Source organism: Idiotropiscis lumnitzeri, chromosome 5 (assembly GCF_059441095.1).
Source record: "Idiotropiscis lumnitzeri isolate Australia: NSW breed Sydney's pygmy pipehorse chromosome 5, RoL_Ilum_1.0, whole genome shotgun sequence".
Classification (NCBI taxonomy): domain Eukaryota; kingdom Metazoa; phylum Chordata; class Actinopteri; order Syngnathiformes; family Syngnathidae; genus Idiotropiscis; species Idiotropiscis lumnitzeri.
Genome location: NC_142395.1, coordinates 5,000,494 through 5,022,249, shown reverse-complemented (window position 1 = coordinate 5,022,249; position 21,756 = coordinate 5,000,494). Strand labels below are relative to the sequence as shown.

Below are 21,756 nucleotides of genomic sequence, written 5' to 3'. Positions count from 1 at the left end.
AAAGCAGCTCGCATACTTGCTTACATTTGTCAAAGTTATTTTTATTTATTTATTTTTTGCGGTGCAAAAGCTTACAGCACCTGGTATTCCCAGGCGGTCTCCCATCCAAGTACTAACCAGGCCCGACCCTGCTTAGCTTCCGAGATCGGACGAGATCGGGCGTTCTCAGGGTAGTATGGCCGTAAGCGAGAATTCCCTCCAAAATTTTGCATTTTATACATGTGGTCTTTATTGTGGCAAATACTTCAATCCAAAAATACGTAACAAGAATCTGAAACTATAACCACAGTCACATATGTGTCACAACAATCTACAATGCATGATTGAAGTCACAGATATATGACAAATATCAGCAAATGTGTACAATGATTTGTTGGCACATACACATGGTTAAATGCGGACAAAAATCCGTAGATGGGCGACCTGTAAAAACGGGACCTTTTGATTGGCTGTGTTCTTACAGGTGACGTTTGCTACAGTCCTGCCGCGGACGACTCGCAAATGCGTGTGCTGATTTGCAAATGCGTGTCAGGAGACGTGTGTGGCTCCGTAGCTACACATTCGGACCACATGGGGGCACTAATATTATACCAGCCCCGTACCACCAATATATACACCAATAACTTGGGGGGGCGTTCACTGCTATCCACCCATGGTCATGTACCATTTATTTGACATTATTTAAATTAAATTGGAATAAATGGAAGAATAAAGTGGAACTAATAAAATAAGAACCAATGATATAACCAGTGAAGCTAAAAAAAATGAATGAAGCTTCTCCACACCTGCTAATTGCGACATTAACTATACTTCCCTTTATTGCATTCAGTAAACACCATTTTTTAAAATTGATTCATTAACTTTTTATTTAGTAAACACTCACTGCACCAACCCAACCGGACTGCATCGGGTCATATGTCTGCTACACCTGTAGACTCCGAGGGTACCATTTTGGTCAATGTGTGGCTCCGGAGCCACAGTCAAGTCTCCAGACACGCATTTGCAAATTGCCACACGCATTTGCGAGTCGTCCACGGCGAGACTGTAGCAACACCCAAAGGCAGAGGACGCTGAATGTTGGCATTTTGTGCTCTCAGCCTGTCAGGCGAATATGTGGAAATTTATAAAAAAGCAGCTCGCATACTTGCTTACATTTGTCAAAGTTATTTTTATTTATTTATTTTTTGCGGTGCAAAAGCTTACAGCACCTGGTATTCCCAGGCGGTCTCCCATCCAAGTACTAACCAGGCCCGACCCTGCTTAGCTTCCGAGATCGGACGAGATCGGGCGTTCTCAGGGTAGTATGGCCGTAAGCGAGAATTCCCTCCAAAATTTTGCATTTTATACATGTGGTCTTTATTGTGGCAAATACTTCAATCCAAAAATACGTAACTAGAATCTGAAACTATAACCACAGTCACAAATGTGTCACAACAATCTACAATGCATGATTGAAGTCACAGATATATGACAAATATCAGCAAATGTGTACAATGATTTGTTGGCACATACACATGGTTAAATGCGGACAAAAATCCGTAGATGGGCGACCTGTAAAAACGGGACCTTTTGATTGGCTGTGTTCTTACAGGTGACGTTTGCTACAGTCCTGCCGCGGACGACTCGCAAATGCGTGTGCTGATTTGCAAATGCGTGTCAGGAGACGTGTGTGGCTCCGTAGCTACACATTCGGACCACATGGGGGCACTAATATTATACCAGCCCCGTACCACCAATATATACACCAATAACTTGGGGGGGCGTTCACTGCTATCCACCCATGGTCATGTACCATTTATTTGACATTATTTAAATTAAATTGGAATAAATGGAAGAATAAAGTGGAACTAATAAAATAAGAACCAATGATATAACCAGTGAAGCTAAAAAAAATGAATGAAGCTTCTCCACACCTGCTAATTGCGACATTAACTATACTTCCCTTTATTGCATTCAGTAAACACCATTTTTTAAAATTGATTCATTAACTTTTTATTTAGTAAACACTCACTGCACCAACCCAACCGGACTGCATCGGGTCATATGTCTGCTACACCTGTAGACTCCGAGGGTACCCTTTTGGTCAATGTGTGGCTCCGGAGCCACAGTCAAGTCTCCAGACACGCATTTGCAAATTGCCACACGCATTTGCGAGTCGTCCACGGCGAGACTGTAGCAACACCCAAAGGCAGAGGACGCTGAATGTTGGCATTTTGTGCTCTCAGCCTGTCAGGCGAATATGTGGAAATTTATAAAAAAGCAGCTCGCATACTTGCTTACATTTGTCAAAGTTATTTTTATTTATTTATTTTTTGCGGTGCAAAAGCTTACAGCACCTGGTATTCCCAGGCGGTCTCCCATCCAAGTACTAACCAGGCCCGACCCTGCTTAGCTTCCGAGATCGGACGAGATCGGGCGTTCTCAGGGTAGTATGGCCGTAAGCGAGAATTCCCTCCAAAATTTTGCATTTTATACATGTGGTCTTTATTGTGGCAAATACTTCAATCCAAAAATACGTAACAAGAATCTGAAACTATAACCACAGTCACATATGTGTCACAACAATCTACAATGCATGATTGAAGTCACAGATATATGACAAATATCAGCAAATGTGTACAATGATTTGTTGGCACATACACATGGTTAAATGCGGACAAAAATCCGTAGATGGGCGACCTGTAAAAACGGGACCTTTTGATTGGCTGTGTTCTTACAGGTGACGTTTGCTACAGTCCTGCCGCGGACGACTCGCAAATGCGTGTGCTGATTTGCAAATGCGTGTCAGGAGACGTGTGTGGCTCCGTAGCTACACATTCGGACCACATGGGGGCACTAATATTATACCAGCCCCGTACCACCAATATATACACCAATAACTTGGGGGGGCGTTCACTGCTATCCACCCATGGTCATGTACCATTTATTTGACATTATTTAAATTAAATTGGAATAAATGGAAGAATAAAGTGGAACTAATAAAATAAGAACCAATGATATAACCAGTGAAGCTAAAAAAAATGAATGAAGCTTCTCCACACCTGCTAATTGCGACATTAACTATACTTCCCTTTATTGCATTCAGTAACCACCATTTTTTAAAATTGATTCATTAACTTTTTATTTAGTAAACACTCACTGCACCAACCCAACCGGACTGCATCGGGTCATATGTCTGCTACACCTGTAGACTCCGAGGGTACCATTTTGGTCAATGTGTGGCTCCGGAGCCACAGTCAAGTCTCCAGACACGCATTTGCAAATTGCCACACGCATTTGCGAGTCGTCCACGGCGAGACTGTAGCAACACCCAAAGGCAGAGGACGCTGAATGTTGGCATTTTGTGCTCTCAGCCTGTCAGGCGAATATGTGGAAATTTATAAAAAAGCAGCTCGCATACTTGCTTACATTTGTCAAAGTTATTTTTATTTATTTATTTTTTGCGGTGCAAAAGCTTACAGCACCTGGTATTCCCAGGCGGTCTCCCATCCAAGTACTAACCAGGCCCGACCCTGCTTAGCTTCCGAGATCGGACGAGATCGGGCGTTCTCAGGGTAGTATGGCCGTAAGCGAGAATTCCCTCCAAAATTTTGCATTTTATACATGTGGTCTTTATTGTGGCAAATACTTCAATCCAAAAATACGTAACAAGAATCTGAAACTATAACCACAGTCACATATGTGTCACAACAATCTACAATGCATGATTGAAGTCACAGATATATGACAAATATCAGCAAATGTGTACAATGATTTGTTGGCACATACACATGGTTAAATGCGGACAAAAATCCGTAGATGGGCGACCTGTAAAAACGGGACCTTTTGATTGGCTGTGTTCTTACAGGTGACGTTTGCTACAGTCCTGCCGCGGACGACTCGCAAATGCGTGTGCTGATTTGCAAATGCGTGTCAGGAGACGTGTGTGGCTCCGTAGCTACACATTCGGACCACATGGGGGCACTAATATTATACCAGCCCCGTACCACCAATATATACACCAATAACTTGGGGGGGCGTTCACTGCTATCCACCCATGGTCATGTACCATTTATTTGACATTATTTAAATTAAATTGGAATAAATGGAAGAATAAAGTGGAACTAATAAAATAAGAACCAATGATATAACCAGTGAAGCTAAAAAAAATGAATGAAGCTTCTCCACACCTGCTAATTGCGACATTAACTATACTTCCCTTTATTGCATTCAGTAAACACCATTTTTTAAAATTGATTCATTAACTTTTTATTTAGTAAACACTCACTGCACCAACCCAACCGGACTGCATCGGGTCATATGTCTGCTACACCTGTAGACTCCGAGGGTACCATTTTGGTCAATGTGTGGCTCCGGAGCCACAGTCAAGTCTCCAGACACGCATTTGCAAATTGCCACACGCATTTGCGAGTCGTCCACGGCGAGACTGTAGCAACACCCAAAGGCAGAGGACGCTGAATGTTGGCATTTTGTGCTCTCAGCCTGTCAGGCGAATATGTGGAAATTTATAAAAAAGCAGCTCGCATACTTGCTTACATTTGTCAAAGTTATTTTTATTTATTTATTTTTTGCGGTGCAAAAGCTTACAGCACCTGGTATTCCCAGGCGGTCTCCCATCCAAGTACTAACCAGGCCCGACCCTGCTTAGCTTCCGAGATCGGACGAGATCGGGCGTTCTCAGGGTAGTATGGCCGTAAGCGAGAATTCCCTCCAAAATTTTGCATTTTATACATGTGGTCTTTATTGTGGCAAATACTTCAATCCAAAAATACGTAACAAGAATCTGAAACTATAACCACAGTCACATATGTGTCACAACAATCTACAATGCATGATTGAAGTCACAGATATATGACAAATATCAGCAAATGTGTACAATGATTTGTTGGCACATACACATGGTTAAATGCGGACAAAAATCCGTAGATGGGCGACCTGTAAAAACGGGACCTTTTGATTGGCTGTGTTCTTACAGGTGACGTTTGCTACAGTCCTGCCGCGGACGACTCGCAAATGCGTGTGCTGATTTGCAAATGCGTGTCAGGAGACGTGTGTGGCTCCGTAGCTACACATTCGGACCACATGGGGGCACTAATATTATACCAGCCCCGTACCACCAATATATACACCAATAACTTGGGGGGGCGTTCACTGCTATCCACCCATGGTCATGTACCATTTATTTGACATTATTTAAATTAAATTGGAATAAATGGAAGAATAAAGTGGAACTAATAAAATAAGAACCAATGATATAACCAGTGAAGCTAAAAAAAATGAATGAAGCTTCTCCACACCTGCTAATTGCGACATTAACTATACTTCCCTTTATTGCATTCAGTAAACACCATTTTTTAAAATTGATTCATTAACTTTTTATTTAGTAAACACTCACTGCACCAACCCAACCGGACTGCATCGGGTCATATGTCTGCTACACCTGTAGACTCCGAGGGTACCCTTTTGGTCAATGTGTGGCTCCGGAGCCACAGTCAAGTCTCCAGACACGCATTTGCAAATTGCCACACGCATTTGCGAGTCGTCCACGGCGAGACTGTAGCAACACCCAAAGGCAGAGGACGCTGAATGTTGGCATTTTGTGCTCTCAGCCTGTCAGGCGAATATGTGGAAATTTATAAAAAAGCAGCTCGCATACTTGCTTACATTTGTCAAAGTTATTTTTATTTATTTATTTTTTGCGGTGCAAAAGCTTACAGCACCTGGTATTCCCAGGCGGTCTCCCATCCAAGTACTAACCAGGCCCGACCCTGCTTAGCTTCCGAGATCGGACGAGATCGGGCGTTCTCAGGGTAGTATGGCCGTAAGCGAGAATTCCCTCCAAAATTTTGCATTTTATACATGTGGTCTTTATTGTGGCAAATACTTCAATCCAAAAATACGTAACAAGAATCTGAAACTATAACCACAGTCACATATGTGTCACAACAATCTACAATGCATGATTGAAGTCACAGATATATGACAAATATCAGCAAATGTGTACAATGATTTGTTGGCACATACACATGGTTAAATGCGGACAAAAATCCGTAGATGGGCGACCTGTAAAAACGGGACCTTTTGATTGGCTGTGTTCTTACAGGTGACGTTTGCTACAGTCCTGCCGCGGACGACTCGCAAATGCGTGTGCTGATTTGCAAATGCGTGTCAGGAGACGTGTGTGGCTCCGTAGCTACACATTCGGACCACATGGGGGCACTAATATTATACCAGCCCCGTACCACCAATATATACACCAATAACTTGGGGGGGCGTTCACTGCTATCCACCCATGGTCATGTACCATTTATTTGACATTATTTAAATTAAATTGGAATAAATGGAAGAATAAAGTGGAACTAATAAAATAAGAACCAATGATATAACCAGTGAAGCTAAAAAAAATGAATGAAGCTTCTCCACACCTGCTAATTGCGACATTAACTATACTTCCCTTTATTGCATTCAGTAACCACCATTTTTTAAAATTGATTCATTAACTTTTTATTTAGTAAACACTCACTGCACCAACCCAACCGGACTGCATCGGGTCATATGTCTGCTACACCTGTAGACTCCGAGGGTACCATTTTGGTCAATGTGTGGCTCCGGAGCCACAGTCAAGTCTCCAGACACGCATTTGCAAATTGCCACACGCATTTGCGAGTCGTCCACGGCGAGACTGTAGCAACACCCAAAGGCAGAGGACGCTGAATGTTGGCATTTTGTGCTCTCAGCCTGTCAGGCGAATATGTGGAAATTTATAAAAAAGCAGCTCGCATACTTGCTTACATTTGTCAAAGTTATTTTTATTTATTTATTTTTTGCGGTGCAAAAGCTTACAGCACCTGGTATTCCCAGGCGGTCTCCCATCCAAGTACTAACCAGGCCCGACCCTGCTTAGCTTCCGAGATCGGACGAGATCGGGCGTTCTCAGGGTAGTATGGCCGTAAGCGAGAATTCCTTCCAAAATTTTGCATTTTATACATGTGGTCTTTATTGTGGCAAATACTTCAATCCAAAAATACGTAACAAGAATCTGAAACTATAACCACAGTCACATATGTGTCACAACAATCTACAATGCATGATTGAAGTCACAGATATATGACAAATATCAGCAAATGTGTACAATGATTTGTTGGCACATACACATGGTTAAATGCGGACAAAAATCCGTAGATGGGCGACCTGTAAAAACGGGACCTTTTGATTGGCTGTGTTCTTACAGGTGACGTTTGCTACAGTCCTGCCGCGGACGACTCGCAAATGCGTGTGCTGATTTGCAAATGCGTGTCAGGAGACGTGTGTGGCTCCGTAGCTACACATTCGGACCACATGGGGGCACTAATATTATACCAGCCCCGTACCACCAATATATACACCAATAACTTGGGGGGGCGTTCACTGCTATCCACCCATGGTCATGTACCATTTATTTGACATTATTTAAATTAAATTGGAATAAATGGAAGAATAAAGTGGAACTAATAAAATAAGAACCAATGATATAACCAGTGAAGCTAAAAAAAATGAATGAAGCTTCTCCACACCTGCTAATTGCGACATTAACTATACTTCCCTTTATTGCATTCAGTAAACACCATTTTTTAAAATTGATTCATTAACTTTTTATTTAGTAAACACTCACTGCACCAACCCAACCGGACTGCATCGGGTCATATGTCTGCTACACCTGTAGACTCCGAGGGTACCATTTTGGTCAATGTGTGGCTCCGGAGCCACAGTCAAGTCTCCAGACACGCATTTGCAAATTGCCACACGCATTTGCGAGTCGTCCACGGCGAGACTGTAGCAACACCCAAAGGCAGAGGACGCTGAATGTTGGCATTTTGTGCTCTCAGCCTGTCAGGCGAATATGTGGAAATTTATAAAAAAGCAGCTCGCATACTTGCTTACATTTGTCAAAGTTATTTTTATTTATTTATTTTTTGCGGTGCAAAAGCTTACAGCACCTGGTATTCCCAGGCGGTCTCCCATCCAAGTACTAACCAGGCCCGACCCTGCTTAGCTTCCGAGATCGGACGAGATCGGGCGTTCTCAGGGTAGTATGGCCGTAAGCGAGAATTCCCTCCAAAATTTTGCATTTTATACATGTGGTCTTTATTGTGGCAAATACTTCAATCCAAAAATACGTAACAAGAATCTGAAACTATAACCACAGTCACATATGTGTCACAACAATCTACAATGCATGATTGAAGTCACAGATATATGACAAATATCAGCAAATGTGTACAATGATTTGTTGGCACATACACATGGTTAAATGCGGACAAAAATCCGTAGATGGGCGACCTGTAAAAACGGGACCTTTTGATTGGCTGTGTTCTTACAGGTGACGTTTGCTACAGTCCTGCCGCGGACGACTCGCAAATGCGTGTGCTGATTTGCAAATGCGTGTCAGGAGACGTGTGTGGCTCCGTAGCTACACATTCGGACCACATGGGGGCACTAATATTATACCAGCCCCGTACCACCAATATATACACCAATAACTTGGGGGGGCGTTCACTGCTATCCACCCATGGTCATGTACCATTTATTTGACATTATTTAAATTAAATTGGAATAAATGGAAGAATAAAGTGGAACTAATAAAATAAGAACCAATGATATAACCAGTGAAGCTAAAAAAAATGAATGAAGCTTCTCCACACCTGCTAATTGCGACATTAACTATACTTCCCTTTATTGCATTCAGTAAACACCATTTTTTAAAATTGATTCATTAACTTTTTATTTAGTAAACACTCACTGCACCAACCCAACCGGACTGCATCGGGTCATATGTCTGCTACACCTGTAGACTCCGAGGGTACCATTTTGGTCAATGTGTGGCTCCGGAGCCACAGTCAAGTCTCCAGACACGCATTTGCAAATTGCCACACGCATTTGCGAGTCGTCCACGGCGAGACTGTAGCAACACCCAAAGGCAGAGGACGCTGAATGTTGGCATTTTGTGCTCTCAGCCTGTCAGGCGAATATGTGGAAATTTATAAAAAAGCAGCTCGCATACTTGCTTACATTTGTCAAAGTTATTTTTATTTATTTATTTTTTGCGGTGCAAAAGCTTACAGCACCTGGTATTCCCAGGCGGTCTCCCATCCAAGTACTAACCAGGCCCGACCCTGCTTAGCTTCCGAGATCGGACGAGATCGGGCGTTCTCAGGGTAGTATGGCCGTAAGCGAGAATTCCCTCCAAAATTTTGCATTTTATACATGTGGTCTTTATTGTGGCAAATACTTCAATCCAAAAATACGTAACTAGAATCTGAAACTATAACCACAGTCACAAATGTGTCACAACAATCTACAATGCATGATTGAAGTCACAGATATATGACAAATATCAGCAAATGTGTACAATGATTTGTTGGCACATACACATGGTTAAATGCGGACAAAAATCCGTAGATGGGCGACCTGTAAAAACGGGACCTTTTGATTGGCTGTGTTCTTACAGGTGACGTTTGCTACAGTCCTGCCGCGGACGACTCGCAAATGCGTGTGCTGATTTGCAAATGCGTGTCAGGAGACGTGTGTGGCTCCGTAGCTACACATTCGGACCACATGGGGGCACTAATATTATACCAGCCCCGTACCACCAATATATACACCAATAACTTGGGGGGGCGTTCACTGCTATCCACCCATGGTCATGTACCATTTATTTGACATTATTTAAATTAAATTGGAATAAATGGAAGAATAAAGTGGAACTAATAAAATAAGAACCAATGATATAACCAGTGAAGCTAAAAAAAATGAATGAAGCTTCTCCACACCTGCTAATTGCGACATTAACTATACTTCCCTTTATTGCATTCAGTAAACACCATTTTTTAAAATTGATTCATTAACTTTTTATTTAGTAAACACTCACTGCACCAACCCAACCGGACTGCATCGGGTCATATGTCTGCTACACCTGTAGACTCCGAGGGTACCCTTTTGGTCAATGTGTGGCTCCGGAGCCACAGTCAAGTCTCCAGACACGCATTTGCAAATTGCCACACGCATTTGCGAGTCGTCCACGGCGAGACTGTAGCAACACCCAAAGGCAGAGGACGCTGAATGTTGGCATTTTGTGCTCTCAGCCTGTCAGGCGAATATGTGGAAATTTATAAAAAAGCAGCTCGCATACTTGCTTACATTTGTCAAAGTTATTTTTATTTATTTATTTTTTGCGGTGCAAAAGCTTACAGCACCTGGTATTCCCAGGCGGTCTCCCATCCAAGTACTAACCAGGCCCGACCCTGCTTAGCTTCCGAGATCGGACGAGATCGGGCGTTCTCAGGGTAGTATGGCCGTAAGCGAGAATTCCCTCCAAAATTTTGCATTTTATACATGTGGTCTTTATTGTGGCAAATACTTCAATCCAAAAATACGTAACAAGAATCTGAAACTATAACCACAGTCACATATGTGTCACAACAATCTACAATGCATGATTGAAGTCACAGATATATGACAAATATCAGCAAATGTGTACAATGATTTGTTGGCACATACACATGGTTAAATGCGGACAAAAATCCGTAGATGGGCGACCTGTAAAAACGGGACCTTTTGATTGGCTGTGTTCTTACAGGTGACGTTTGCTACAGTCCTGCCGCGGACGACTCGCAAATGCGTGTGCTGATTTGCAAATGCGTGTCAGGAGACGTGTGTGGCTCCGTAGCTACACATTCGGACCACATGGGGGCACTAATATTATACCAGCCCCGTACCACCAATATATACACCAATAACTTGGGGGGGCGTTCACTGCTATCCACCCATGGTCATGTACCATTTATTTGACATTATTTAAATTAAATTGGAATAAATGGAAGAATAAAGTGGAACTAATAAAATAAGAACCAATGATATAACCAGTGAAGCTAAAAAAAATGAATGAAGCTTCTCCACACCTGCTAATTGCGACATTAACTATACTTCCCTTTATTGCATTCAGTAAACACCATTTTTTAAAATTGATTCATTAACTTTTTATTTAGTAAACACTCACTGCACCAACCCAACCGGACTGCATCGGGTCATATGTCTGCTACACCTGTAGACTCCGAGGGTACCCTTTTGGTCAATGTGTGGCTCCGGAGCCACAGTCAAGTCTCCAGACACGCATTTGCAAATTGCCACACGCATTTGCGAGTCGTCCACGGCGAGACTGTAGCAACACCCAAAGGCAGAGGACGCTGAATGTTGGCATTTTGTGCTCTCAGCCTGTCAGGCGAATATGTGGAAATTTATAAAAAAGCAGCTCGCATACTTGCTTACATTTGTCAAAGTTATTTTTATTTATTTATTTTTTGCGGTGCAAAAGCTTACAGCACCTGGTATTCCCAGGCGGTCTCCCATCCAAGTACTAACCAGGCCCGACCCTGCTTAGCTTCCGAGATCGGACGAGATCGGGCGTTCTCAGGGTAGTATGGCCGTAAGCGAGAATTCCCTCCAAAATTTTGCATTTTATACATGTGGTCTTTATTGTGGCAAATACTTCAATCCAAAAATACGTAACTAGAATCTGAAACTATAACCACAGTCACAAATGTGTCACAACAATCTACAATGCATGATTGAAGTCACAGATATATGACAAATATCAGCAAATGTGTACAATGATTTGTTGGCACATACACATGGTTAAATGCGGACAAAAATCCGTAGATGGGCGACCTGTAAAAACGGGACCTTTTGATTGGCTGTGTTCTTACAGGTGACGTTTGCTACAGTCCTGCCGCGGACGACTCGCAAATGCGTGTGCTGATTTGCAAATGCGTGTCAGGAGACGTGTGTGGCTCCGTAGCTACACATTCGGACCACATGGGGGCACTAATATTATACCAGCCCCGTACCACCAATATATACACCAATAACTTGGGGGGGCGTTCACTGCTATCCACCCATGGTCATGTACCATTTATTTGACATTATTTAAATTAAATTGGAATAAATGGAAGAATAAAGTGGAACTAATAAAATAAGAACCAATGATATAACCAGTGAAGCTAAAAAAAATGAATGAAGCTTCTCCACACCTGCTAATTGCGACATTAACTATACTTCCCTTTATTGCATTCAGTAAACACCATTTTTTAAAATTGATTCATTAACTTTTTATTTAGTAAACACTCACTGCACCAACCCAACCGGACTGCATCGGGTCATATGTCTGCTACACCTGTAGACTCCGAGGGTACCCTTTTGGTCAATGTGTGGCTCCGGAGCCACAGTCAAGTCTCCAGACACGCATTTGCAAATTGCCACACGCATTTGCGAGTCGTCCACGGCGAGACTGTAGCAACACCCAAAGGCAGAGGACGTGGAATGTTGGCATTTTGTGCTCTCAGCCTGTCAGGCGAATATGTGGAAATTTATAAAAAAGCAGCTCGCATACTTGCTTACATTTGTCAAAGTTATTTTTATTTATTTATTTTTTGCGGTGCAAAAGCTTACAGCACCTGGTATTCCCAGGCGGTCTCCCATCCAAGTACTAACCAGGCCCGACCCTGCTTAGCTTCCGAGATCGGACGAGATCGGGCGTTCTCAGGGTAGTATGGCCGTAAGCGAGAATTCCCTCCAAAATTTTGCATTTTATACATGTGGTCTTTATTGTGGCAAATACTTCAATCCAAAAATACGTAACAAGAATCTGAAACTATAACCACAGTCACATATGTGTCACAACAATCTACAATGCATGATTGAAGTCACAGATATATGACAAATATCAGCAAATGTGTACAATGATTTGTTGGCACATACACATGGTTAAATGCGGACAAAAATCCGTAGATGGGCGACCTGTAAAAACGGGACCTTTTGATTGGCTGTGTTCTTACAGGTGACGTTTGCTACAGTCCTGCCGCGGACGACTCGCAAATGCGTGTGCTGATTTGCAAATGCGTGTCAGGAGACGTGTGTGGCTCCGTAGCTACACATTCGGACCACATGGGGGCACTAATATTATACCAGCCCCGTACCACCAATATATACACCAATAACTTGGGGGGGCGTTCACTGCTATCCACCCATGGTCATGTACCATTTATTTGACATTATTTAAATTAAATTGGAATAAATGGAAGAATAAAGTGGAACTAATAAAATAAGAACCAATGATATAACCAGTGAAGCTAAAAAAAATGAATGAAGCTTCTCCACACCTGCTAATTGCGACATTAACTATACTTCCCTTTATTGCATTCAGTAAACACCATTTTTTAAAATTGATTCATTAACTTTTTATTTAGTAAACACTCACTGCACCAACCCAACCGGACTGCATCGGGTCATATGTCTGCTACACCTGTAGACTCCGAGGGTACCCTTTTGGTCAATGTGTGGCTCCGGAGCCACAGTCAAGTCTCCAGACACGCATTTGCAAATTGCCACACGCATTTGCGAGTCGTCCACGGCGAGACTGTAGCAACACCCAAAGGCAGAGGACGCTGAATGTTGGCATTTTGTGCTCTCAGCCTGTCAGGCGAATATGTGGAAATTTATAAAAAAGCAGCTCGCATACTTGCTTACATTTGTCAAAGTTATTTTTATTTATTTATTTTTTGCGGTGCAAAAGCTTACAGCACCTGGTATTCCCAGGCGGTCTCCCATCCAAGTACTAACCAGGCCCGACCCTGCTTAGCTTCCGAGATCGGACGAGATCGGGCGTTCTCAGGGTAGTATGGCCGTAAGCGAGAATTCCCTCCAAAATTTTGCATTTTATACATGTGGTCTTTATTGTGGCAAATACTTCAATCCAAAAATACGTAACAAGAATCTGAAACTATAACCACAGTCACATATGTGTCACAACAATCTACAATGCATGATTGAAGTCACAGATATATGACAAATATCAGCAAATGTGTACAATGATTTGTTGGCACATACACATGGTTAAATGCGGACAAAAATCCGTAGATGGGCGACCTGTAAAAACGGGACCTTTTGATTGGCTGTGTTCTTACAGGTGACGTTTGCTACAGTCCTGCCGCGGACGACTCGCAAATGCGTGTGCTGATTTGCAAATGCGTGTCAGGAGACGTGTGTGGCTCCGTAGCTACACATTCGGACCACATGGGGGCACTAATATTATACCAGCCCCGTACCACCAATATATACACCAATAACTTGGGGGGGCGTTCACTGCTATCCACCCATGGTCATGTACCATTTATTTGACATTATTTAAATTAAATTGGAATAAATGGAAGAATAAAGTGGAACTAATAAAATAAGAACCAATGATATAACCAGTGAAGCTAAAAAAAATGAATGAAGCTTCTCCACACCTGCTAATTGCGACATTAACTATACTTCCCTTTATTGCATTCAGTAACCACCATTTTTTAAAATTGATTCATTAACTTTTTATTTAGTAAACACTCACTGCACCAACCCAACCGGACTGCATCGGGTCATATGTCTGCTACACCTGTAGACTCCGAGGGTACCATTTTGGTCAATGTGTGGCTCCGGAGCCACAGTCAAGTCTCCAGACACGCATTTGCAAATTGCCACACGCATTTGCGAGTCGTCCACGGCGAGACTGTAGCAACACCCAAAGGCAGAGGACGCTGAATGTTGGCATTTTGTGCTCTCAGCCTGTCAGGCGAATATGTGGAAATTTATAAAAAAGCAGCTCGCATACTTGCTTACATTTGTCAAAGTTATTTTTATTTATTTATTTTTTGCGGTGCAAAAGCTTACAGCACCTGGTATTCCCAGGCGGTCTCCCATCCAAGTACTAACCAGGCCCGACCCTGCTTAGCTTCCGAGATCGGACGAGATCGGGCGTTCTCAGGGTAGTATGGCCGTAAGCGAGAATTCCTTCCAAAATTTTGCATTTTATACATGTGGTCTTTATTGTGGCAAATACTTCAATCCAAAAATACGTAACAAGAATCTGAAACTATAACCACAGTCACATATGTGTCACAACAATCTACAATGCATGATTGAAGTCACAGATATATGACAAATATCAGCAAATGTGTACAATGATTTGTTGGCACATACACATGGTTAAATGCGGACAAAAATCCGTAGATGGGCGACCTGTAAAAACGGGACCTTTTGATTGGCTGTGTTCTTACAGGTGACGTTTGCTACAGTCCTGCCGCGGACGACTCGCAAATGCGTGTGCTGATTTGCAAATGCGTGTCAGGAGACGTGTGTGGCTCCGTAGCTACACATTCGGACCACATGGGGGCACTAATATTATACCAGCCCCGTACCACCAATATATACACCAATAACTTGGGGGGGCGTTCACTGCTATCCACCCATGGTCATGTACCATTTATTTGACATTATTTAAATTAAATTGGAATAAATGGAAGAATAAAGTGGAACTAATAAAATAAGAACCAATGATATAACCAGTGAAGCTAAAAAAAATGAATGAAGCTTCTCCACACCTGCTAATTGCGACATTAACTATACTTCCCTTTATTGCATTCAGTAAACACCATTTTTTAAAATTGATTCATTAACTTTTTATTTAGTAAACACTCACTGCACCAACCCAACCGGACTGCATCGGGTCATATGTCTGCTACACCTGTAGACTCCGAGGGTACCATTTTGGTCAATGTGTGGCTCCGGAGCCACAGTCAAGTCTCCAGACACGCATTTGCAAATTGCCACACGCATTTGCGAGTCGTCCACGGCGAGACTGTAGCAACACCCAAAGGCAGAGGACGCTGAATGTTGGCATTTTGTGCTCTCAGCCTGTCAGGCGAATATGTGGAAATTTATAAAAAAGCAGCTCGCATACTTGCTTACATTTGTCAAAGTTATTTTTATTTATTTATTTTTTGCGGTGCAAAAGCTTACAGCACCTGGTATTCCCAGGCGGTCTCCCATCCAAGTACTAACCAGGCCCGACCCTGCTTAGCTTCCGAGATCGGACGAGATCGGGCGTTCTCAGGGTAGTATGGCCGTAAGCGAGAATTCCCTCCAAAATTTTGCATTTTATACATGTGGTCTTTATTGTGGCAAATACTTCAATCCAAAAATACGTAACAAGAATCTGAAACTATAACCACAGTCACATATGTGTCACAACAATCTACAATGCATGATTGAAGTCACAGATATATGACAAATATCAGCAAATGTGTACAATGATTTGTTGGCACATACACATGGTTAAATGCGGACAAAAATCCGTAGATGGGCGACCTGTAAAAACGGGACCTTTTGATTGGCTGTGTTCTTACAGGTGACGTTTGCTACAGTCCTGCCGCGGACGACTCGCAAATGCGTGTGCTGATTTGCAAATGCGTGTCAGGAGACGTGTGTGGCTCCGTAGCTACACATTCGGACCACATGGGGGCACTAATATTATACCAGCCCCGTACCACCAATATATACACCAATAACTTGGGGGGGCGTTCACTGCTATCCACCCATGGTCATGTACCATTTATTTGACATTATTTAAATTAAATTGGAATAAATGGAAGAATAAAGTGGAACTAATAAAATAAGAACCAATGATATAACCAGTGAAGCTAAAAAAAATGAATGAAGCTTCTCCACACCTGCTAATTGCGACATTAACTATACTTCCCTTTATTGCATTCAGTAAACACCATTTTTTAAAATTGATTCATTAACTTTTTATTTAGTAAACACTCACTGCACCAACCCAACCGGACTGCATCGGGTCATATGTCTGCTACACCTGTAGACTCCGAGGGTACCATTTTGGTCAATGTGTGGCTCCGGAGCCACAGTCAAGTCTCCAGACACGCATTTGCAAATTGCCACACGCATTTGCGAGTCGTCCACGGCGAGACTGTAGCAACACCCAAAGGCAGAGGACGCTGAATGTTGGCATTTTGTGCTCTCAGCCTGTCAGGCGAATATGTGGAAATTTATAAAAAAGCAGCTCGCATACTTGCTTACATTTGTCAAAGTTATTTTTATTTATTTATTTTTTGCGGTGCAAAAGCTTACAGCACCTGGTATTCCCAGGCGGTCTCCCATCCAAGTACTAACCAGGCCCGACCCTGCTTAGCTTCCGAGATCGGACGAGATCGGGCGTTCTCAGGGTAGTATGGCCGTAAGCGAGAATTCCCTCCAAAATTTTGCATTTTATACATGTGGTCTTTATTGTGGCAAATACTTCAATCCAAAAATACGTAACTAGAATCTGAAACTATAACCACAGTCACAAATGTGTCACAACAATCTACAATGCATGATTGAAGTCACAGATATATGACAAATATCAGCAAATGTGTACAATGATTTGTTGGCACATACACATGGTTAAATGCGGACAAAAATCCGTAGATGGGCGACCTGTAAAAACGGGACCTTTTGATTGGCTGTGTTCTTACAGGTGACGTTTGCTACAGTCCTGCCGCGGACGACTCGCAAATGCGTGTGCTGATTTGCAAATGCGTGTCAGGAGACGTGTGTGGCTCCGTAGCTACACATTCGGACCACATGGGGGCACTAATATTATACCAGCCCCGTACCACCAATATATACACCAATAACTTGGGGGGGCGTTCACTGCTATCCACCCATGGTCATGTACCATTTATTTGACATTATTTAAATTAAATTGGAATAAATGGAAGAATAAAGTGGAACTAATAAAATAAGAACCAATGATATAACCAGTGAAGCTAAAAAAAATGAATGAAGCTTCTCCACACCTGCTAATTGCGACATTAACTATACTTCCCTTTATTGCATTCAGTAAACACCATTTTTTAAAATTGATTCATTAACTTTTTATTTAGTAAACACTCACTGCACCAACCCAACCGGACTGCATCGGGTCATATGTCTGCTACACCTGTAGACTCCGAGGGTACCCTTTTGGTCAATGTGTGGCTCCGGAGCCACAGTCAAGTCTCCAGACACGCATTTGCAAATTGCCACACGCATTTGCGAGTCGTCCACGGCGAGACTGTAGCAACACCCAAAGGCAGAGGACGCTGAATGTTGGCATTTTGTGCTCTCAGCCTGTCAGGCGAATATGTGGAAATTTATAAAAAAGCAGCTCGCATACTTGCTTACATTTGTCAAAGTTATTTTTATTTATTTATTTTTTGCGGTGCAAAAGCTTACAGCACCTGGTATTCCCAGGCGGTCTCCCATCCAAGTACTAACCAGGCCCGACCCTGCTTAGCTTCCGAGATCGGACGAGATCGGGCGTTCTCAGGGTAGTATGGCCGTAAGCGAGAATTCCCTCCAAAATTTTGCATTTTATACATGTGGTCTTTATTGTGGCAAATACTTCAATCCAAAAATACGTAACAAGAATCTGAAACTATAACCACAGTCACATATGTGTCACAACAATCTACAATGCATGATTGAAGTCACAGATATATGACAAATATCAGCAAATGTGTACAATGATTTGTTGGCACATACACATGGTTAAATGCGGACAAAAATCCGTAGATGGGCGACCTGTAAAAACGGGACCTTTTGATTGGCTGTGTTCTTACAGGTGACGTTTGCTACAGTCCTGCCGCGGACGACTCGCAAATGCGTGTGCTGATTTGCAAATGCGTGTCAGGAGACGTGTGTGGCTCCGTAGCTACACATTCGGACCACATGGGGGCACTAATATTATACCAGCCCCGTACCACCAATATATACACCAATAACTTGGGGGGGCGTTCACTGCTATCCACCCATGGTCATGTACCATTTATTTGACATTATTTAAATTAAATTGGAATAAATGGAAGAATAAAGTGGAACTAATAAAATAAGAACCAATGATATAACCAGTGAAGCTAAAAAAAATGAATGAAGCTTCTCCACACCTGCTAATTGCGACATTAACTATACTTCCCTTTATTGCATTCAGTAACCACCATTTTTTAAAATTGATTCATTAACTTTTTATTTAGTAAACACTCACTGCACCAACCCAACCGGACTGCATCGGGTCATATGTCTGCTACACCTGTAGACTCCGAGGGTACCATTTTGGTCAATGTGTGGCTCCGGAGCCACAGTCAAGTCTCCAGACACGCATTTGCAAATTGCCACACGCATTTGCGAGTCGTCCACGGCGAGACTGTAGCAACACCCAAAGGCAGAGGACGCTGAATGTTGGCATTTTGTGCTCTCAGCCTGTCAGGCGAATATGTGGAAATTTATAAAAAAGCAGCTCGCATACTTGCTTACATTTGTCAAAGTTATTTTTATTTATTTATTTTTTGCGGTGCAAAAGCTTACAGCACCTGGTATTCCCAGGCGGTCTCCCATCCAAGTACTAACCAGGCCCGACCCTGCTTAGCTTCCGAGATCGGACGAGATCGGGCGTTCTCAGGGTAGTATGGCCGTAAGCGAGAATTCCCTCCAAAATTTTGCATTTTATACATGTGGTCTTTATTGTGGCAAATACTTCAATCCAAAAATACGTAACTAGAATCTGAAACTATAACCACAGTCACAAATGTGTCACAACAATCTACAATGCATGATTGAAGTCACAGATATATGACAAATATCAGCAAATGTGTACAATGATTTGTTGGCACATACACATGGTTAAATGCGGACAAAAATCCGTAGATGGGCGACCTGTAAAAACGGGACCTTTTGATTGGCTGTGTTCTTACAGGTGACGTTTGCTACAGTCCTGCCGCGGACGACTCGCAAATGCGTGTGCTGATTTGCAAATGCGTGTCAGGAGACGTGTGTGGCTCCGTAGCTACACATTCGGACCACATGGGGGCACTAATATTATACCAGCCCCGTACCACCAATATATACACCAATAACTTGGGGGGGCGTTCACTGCTATCCACCCATGGTCATGTACCATTTATTTGACATTATTTAAATTAAATTGGAATAAATGGAAGAATAAAGTGGAACTAATAAAATAAGAACCAATGATATAACCAGTGAAGCTAAAAAAAATGAATGAAGCTTCTCCACACCTGCTAATTGCGACATTAACTATACTTCCCTTTATTGCATTCAGTAAACACCATTTTTTAAAATTGATTCATTAACTTTTTATTTAGTAAACACTCACTGCACCAACCCAACCGGACTGCATCGGGTCATATGTCTGCTACACCTGTAGACTCCGAGGGTACCCTTTTGGTCAATGTGTGGCTCCGGAGCCACAGTCAAGTCTCCAGACACGCATTTGCAAATTGCCACACGCATTTGCGAGTCGTCCACGGCGAGACTGTAGCAACACCCAAAGGCAGAGGACGCTGAATGTTGGCATTTTGTGCTCTCAGCCTGTCAGGCGAATATGTGGAAATTTATAAAAAAGCAGCTCGCATACTTGCTTACATTTGTCAAAGTTATTTTTATTTATTTATTTTTTGCGGTGCAAAAGCTTACAGCACCTGGTATTCCCAGGCGGTCTCCCATCCAAGTACTAACCAGGCCCGACCCTGCTTAGCTTCCGAGATCGGACGAGATCGGGCGTTCTCAGGGTAGTATGGCCGTAAGCGAGAATTCCCTCCAAAATTTTGCATTTTATACATGTGGTCTTTATTGTGGCAAATACTTCAATCCAAAAATACGTAACAAGAATCTGAAACTATAACCACAGTCACAAATGTGTCACAACAATCTACAATGCATGATTGAAGTCACAGATATATGACAAATATCAGCAAATGTGTACAATGATTTGTTGGCACATACACTTGGTTAAATGCGGACAAAAATCCGTAGATGGGCGACCTGTAAAAACGGGACCTTTTGATTGGCTGTGTTCTTACAGGTGACGTTTGCTACAGTCCTGCCGCGGACGACTCGCAAATGCGTGTGCTGATTTGCAAATGCGTGTCAGGAGACGTGTGTGGCTCCGTAGCTACACATTCGGACCACATGGGGGCACTAATATTATACCAGCCCCGTACCACCAATATATACACCAATAACTTGGGGGGGCGTTCACTGCTATCCACCCATGGTCATGTACCATTTATTTGACATTATTTAAATTAAATTGGAATAAATGGAAGAATAAAGTGGAACTAATAAAATAAGAACCAATGATATAACCAGTGAAGCTAAAAAAAATGAATGAAGCTTCTCCACACCTGCTAATTGCGACATTAACTATACTTCCCTTTATTGCATTCAGTAAACACCATTTTTTAAAATTGATTCATTAACTTTTTATTTAGTAAACACTCACTGCACCAACCCAACCGGACTGCATCGGGTCATATGTCTGCTACACCTGTAGACTCCGAGGGTACCATTTTGGTCAATGTGTGGCTCCGGAGCCACAGTCAAGTCTCCAGACACGCATTTGCAAATTGCCACACGCATTTGCGAGTCGTCCACGGCGAGACTGTAGCAACACCCAAAGGCAGAGGACGCTGAATGTTGGCATTTTGTGCTCTCAGCCTGTCAGGCGAATATGTGGAAATTTATAAAAAAGCAGCTCGCATACTTGCTTACATTTGTCAAAGTTATTTTTATTTATTTATTTTTTGCGGTGCAAAAGCTTACAGCACCTGGTATTCCCAGGCGGTCTCCCATCCAAGTACTAACCAGGCCCGACCCTGCTTAGCTTCCGAGATCGGACGAGATCGGGCGTTCTCAGGGTAGTATGGCCGTAAGCGAGAATTCCCTCCAAAATTTTGCATTTTATACATGTGGTCTTTATTGTGGCAAATACTTCAATCCAAAAATACGTAACTAGAATCTGAAACTATAACCACAGTCACAAATGTGTCACAACAATCTACAATGCATGAT

The 21,756-nt window shown here is 42.5% G+C and overlaps 20 non-coding genes across 20 annotated transcripts; all 20 read right to left on the bottom strand.

Annotated features, from left to right (window-relative positions):
* Nucleotides 1-68: 68 nt before the first annotated feature.
* Nucleotides 69-187, bottom strand: LOC148336274 (5S ribosomal RNA). Its single transcript, XR_015843694.1, has one exon. It is a non-coding gene; the product is annotated as a 5S ribosomal RNA (ribosomal RNA).
* A 1,009-nt stretch (nt 188-1,196) lies between these two features.
* LOC148336273 (5S ribosomal RNA) lies at nt 1,197-1,315 on the bottom strand. The gene has a single exon (XR_015843693.1). It is a non-coding gene; the product is annotated as a 5S ribosomal RNA (ribosomal RNA).
* A 1,009-nt stretch (nt 1,316-2,324) lies between these two features.
* Nucleotides 2,325-2,443, bottom strand: LOC148336272 (5S ribosomal RNA). The gene has a single exon (XR_015843692.1). It is a non-coding gene; the product is annotated as a 5S ribosomal RNA (ribosomal RNA).
* Nucleotides 2,444-3,452: 1,009 nt separating this feature from the next.
* Nucleotides 3,453-3,571, bottom strand: LOC148336271 (5S ribosomal RNA). Its single transcript, XR_015843691.1, has one exon. It is a non-coding gene; the product is annotated as a 5S ribosomal RNA (ribosomal RNA).
* Nucleotides 3,572-4,580: 1,009 nt separating this feature from the next.
* On the bottom strand, nt 4,581-4,699 carry LOC148336270 (5S ribosomal RNA). Its single transcript, XR_015843690.1, has one exon. It is a non-coding gene; the product is annotated as a 5S ribosomal RNA (ribosomal RNA).
* Nucleotides 4,700-5,708: 1,009 nt separating this feature from the next.
* On the bottom strand, nt 5,709-5,827 carry LOC148336269 (5S ribosomal RNA). The gene has a single exon (XR_015843689.1). It is a non-coding gene; the product is annotated as a 5S ribosomal RNA (ribosomal RNA).
* A 1,009-nt stretch (nt 5,828-6,836) lies between these two features.
* LOC148336268 (5S ribosomal RNA) lies at nt 6,837-6,955 on the bottom strand. The gene has a single exon (XR_015843687.1). It is a non-coding gene; the product is annotated as a 5S ribosomal RNA (ribosomal RNA).
* A 1,009-nt stretch (nt 6,956-7,964) lies between these two features.
* LOC148336267 (5S ribosomal RNA) lies at nt 7,965-8,083 on the bottom strand. Its single transcript, XR_015843686.1, has one exon. It is a non-coding gene; the product is annotated as a 5S ribosomal RNA (ribosomal RNA).
* Nucleotides 8,084-9,092: 1,009 nt separating this feature from the next.
* On the bottom strand, nt 9,093-9,211 carry LOC148336266 (5S ribosomal RNA). Its single transcript, XR_015843685.1, has one exon. It is a non-coding gene; the product is annotated as a 5S ribosomal RNA (ribosomal RNA).
* A 1,009-nt stretch (nt 9,212-10,220) lies between these two features.
* Nucleotides 10,221-10,339, bottom strand: LOC148336265 (5S ribosomal RNA). Its single transcript, XR_015843684.1, has one exon. It is a non-coding gene; the product is annotated as a 5S ribosomal RNA (ribosomal RNA).
* A 1,009-nt stretch (nt 10,340-11,348) lies between these two features.
* On the bottom strand, nt 11,349-11,467 carry LOC148336264 (5S ribosomal RNA). The gene has a single exon (XR_015843683.1). It is a non-coding gene; the product is annotated as a 5S ribosomal RNA (ribosomal RNA).
* Nucleotides 11,468-12,476: 1,009 nt separating this feature from the next.
* On the bottom strand, nt 12,477-12,595 carry LOC148336263 (5S ribosomal RNA). Its single transcript, XR_015843682.1, has one exon. It is a non-coding gene; the product is annotated as a 5S ribosomal RNA (ribosomal RNA).
* Nucleotides 12,596-13,604: 1,009 nt separating this feature from the next.
* On the bottom strand, nt 13,605-13,723 carry LOC148336262 (5S ribosomal RNA). The gene has a single exon (XR_015843681.1). It is a non-coding gene; the product is annotated as a 5S ribosomal RNA (ribosomal RNA).
* Nucleotides 13,724-14,732: 1,009 nt separating this feature from the next.
* On the bottom strand, nt 14,733-14,851 carry LOC148336261 (5S ribosomal RNA). Its single transcript, XR_015843680.1, has one exon. It is a non-coding gene; the product is annotated as a 5S ribosomal RNA (ribosomal RNA).
* Nucleotides 14,852-15,860: 1,009 nt separating this feature from the next.
* On the bottom strand, nt 15,861-15,979 carry LOC148336260 (5S ribosomal RNA). Its single transcript, XR_015843679.1, has one exon. It is a non-coding gene; the product is annotated as a 5S ribosomal RNA (ribosomal RNA).
* Nucleotides 15,980-16,988: 1,009 nt separating this feature from the next.
* On the bottom strand, nt 16,989-17,107 carry LOC148336259 (5S ribosomal RNA). Its single transcript, XR_015843678.1, has one exon. It is a non-coding gene; the product is annotated as a 5S ribosomal RNA (ribosomal RNA).
* Nucleotides 17,108-18,116: 1,009 nt separating this feature from the next.
* LOC148336258 (5S ribosomal RNA) lies at nt 18,117-18,235 on the bottom strand. Its single transcript, XR_015843676.1, has one exon. It is a non-coding gene; the product is annotated as a 5S ribosomal RNA (ribosomal RNA).
* Nucleotides 18,236-19,244: 1,009 nt separating this feature from the next.
* Nucleotides 19,245-19,363, bottom strand: LOC148336257 (5S ribosomal RNA). Its single transcript, XR_015843675.1, has one exon. It is a non-coding gene; the product is annotated as a 5S ribosomal RNA (ribosomal RNA).
* A 1,009-nt stretch (nt 19,364-20,372) lies between these two features.
* Nucleotides 20,373-20,491, bottom strand: LOC148336256 (5S ribosomal RNA). The gene has a single exon (XR_015843674.1). It is a non-coding gene; the product is annotated as a 5S ribosomal RNA (ribosomal RNA).
* A 1,009-nt stretch (nt 20,492-21,500) lies between these two features.
* On the bottom strand, nt 21,501-21,619 carry LOC148336255 (5S ribosomal RNA). Its single transcript, XR_015843673.1, has one exon. It is a non-coding gene; the product is annotated as a 5S ribosomal RNA (ribosomal RNA).
* Nucleotides 21,620-21,756: the final 137 nt, after the last annotated feature.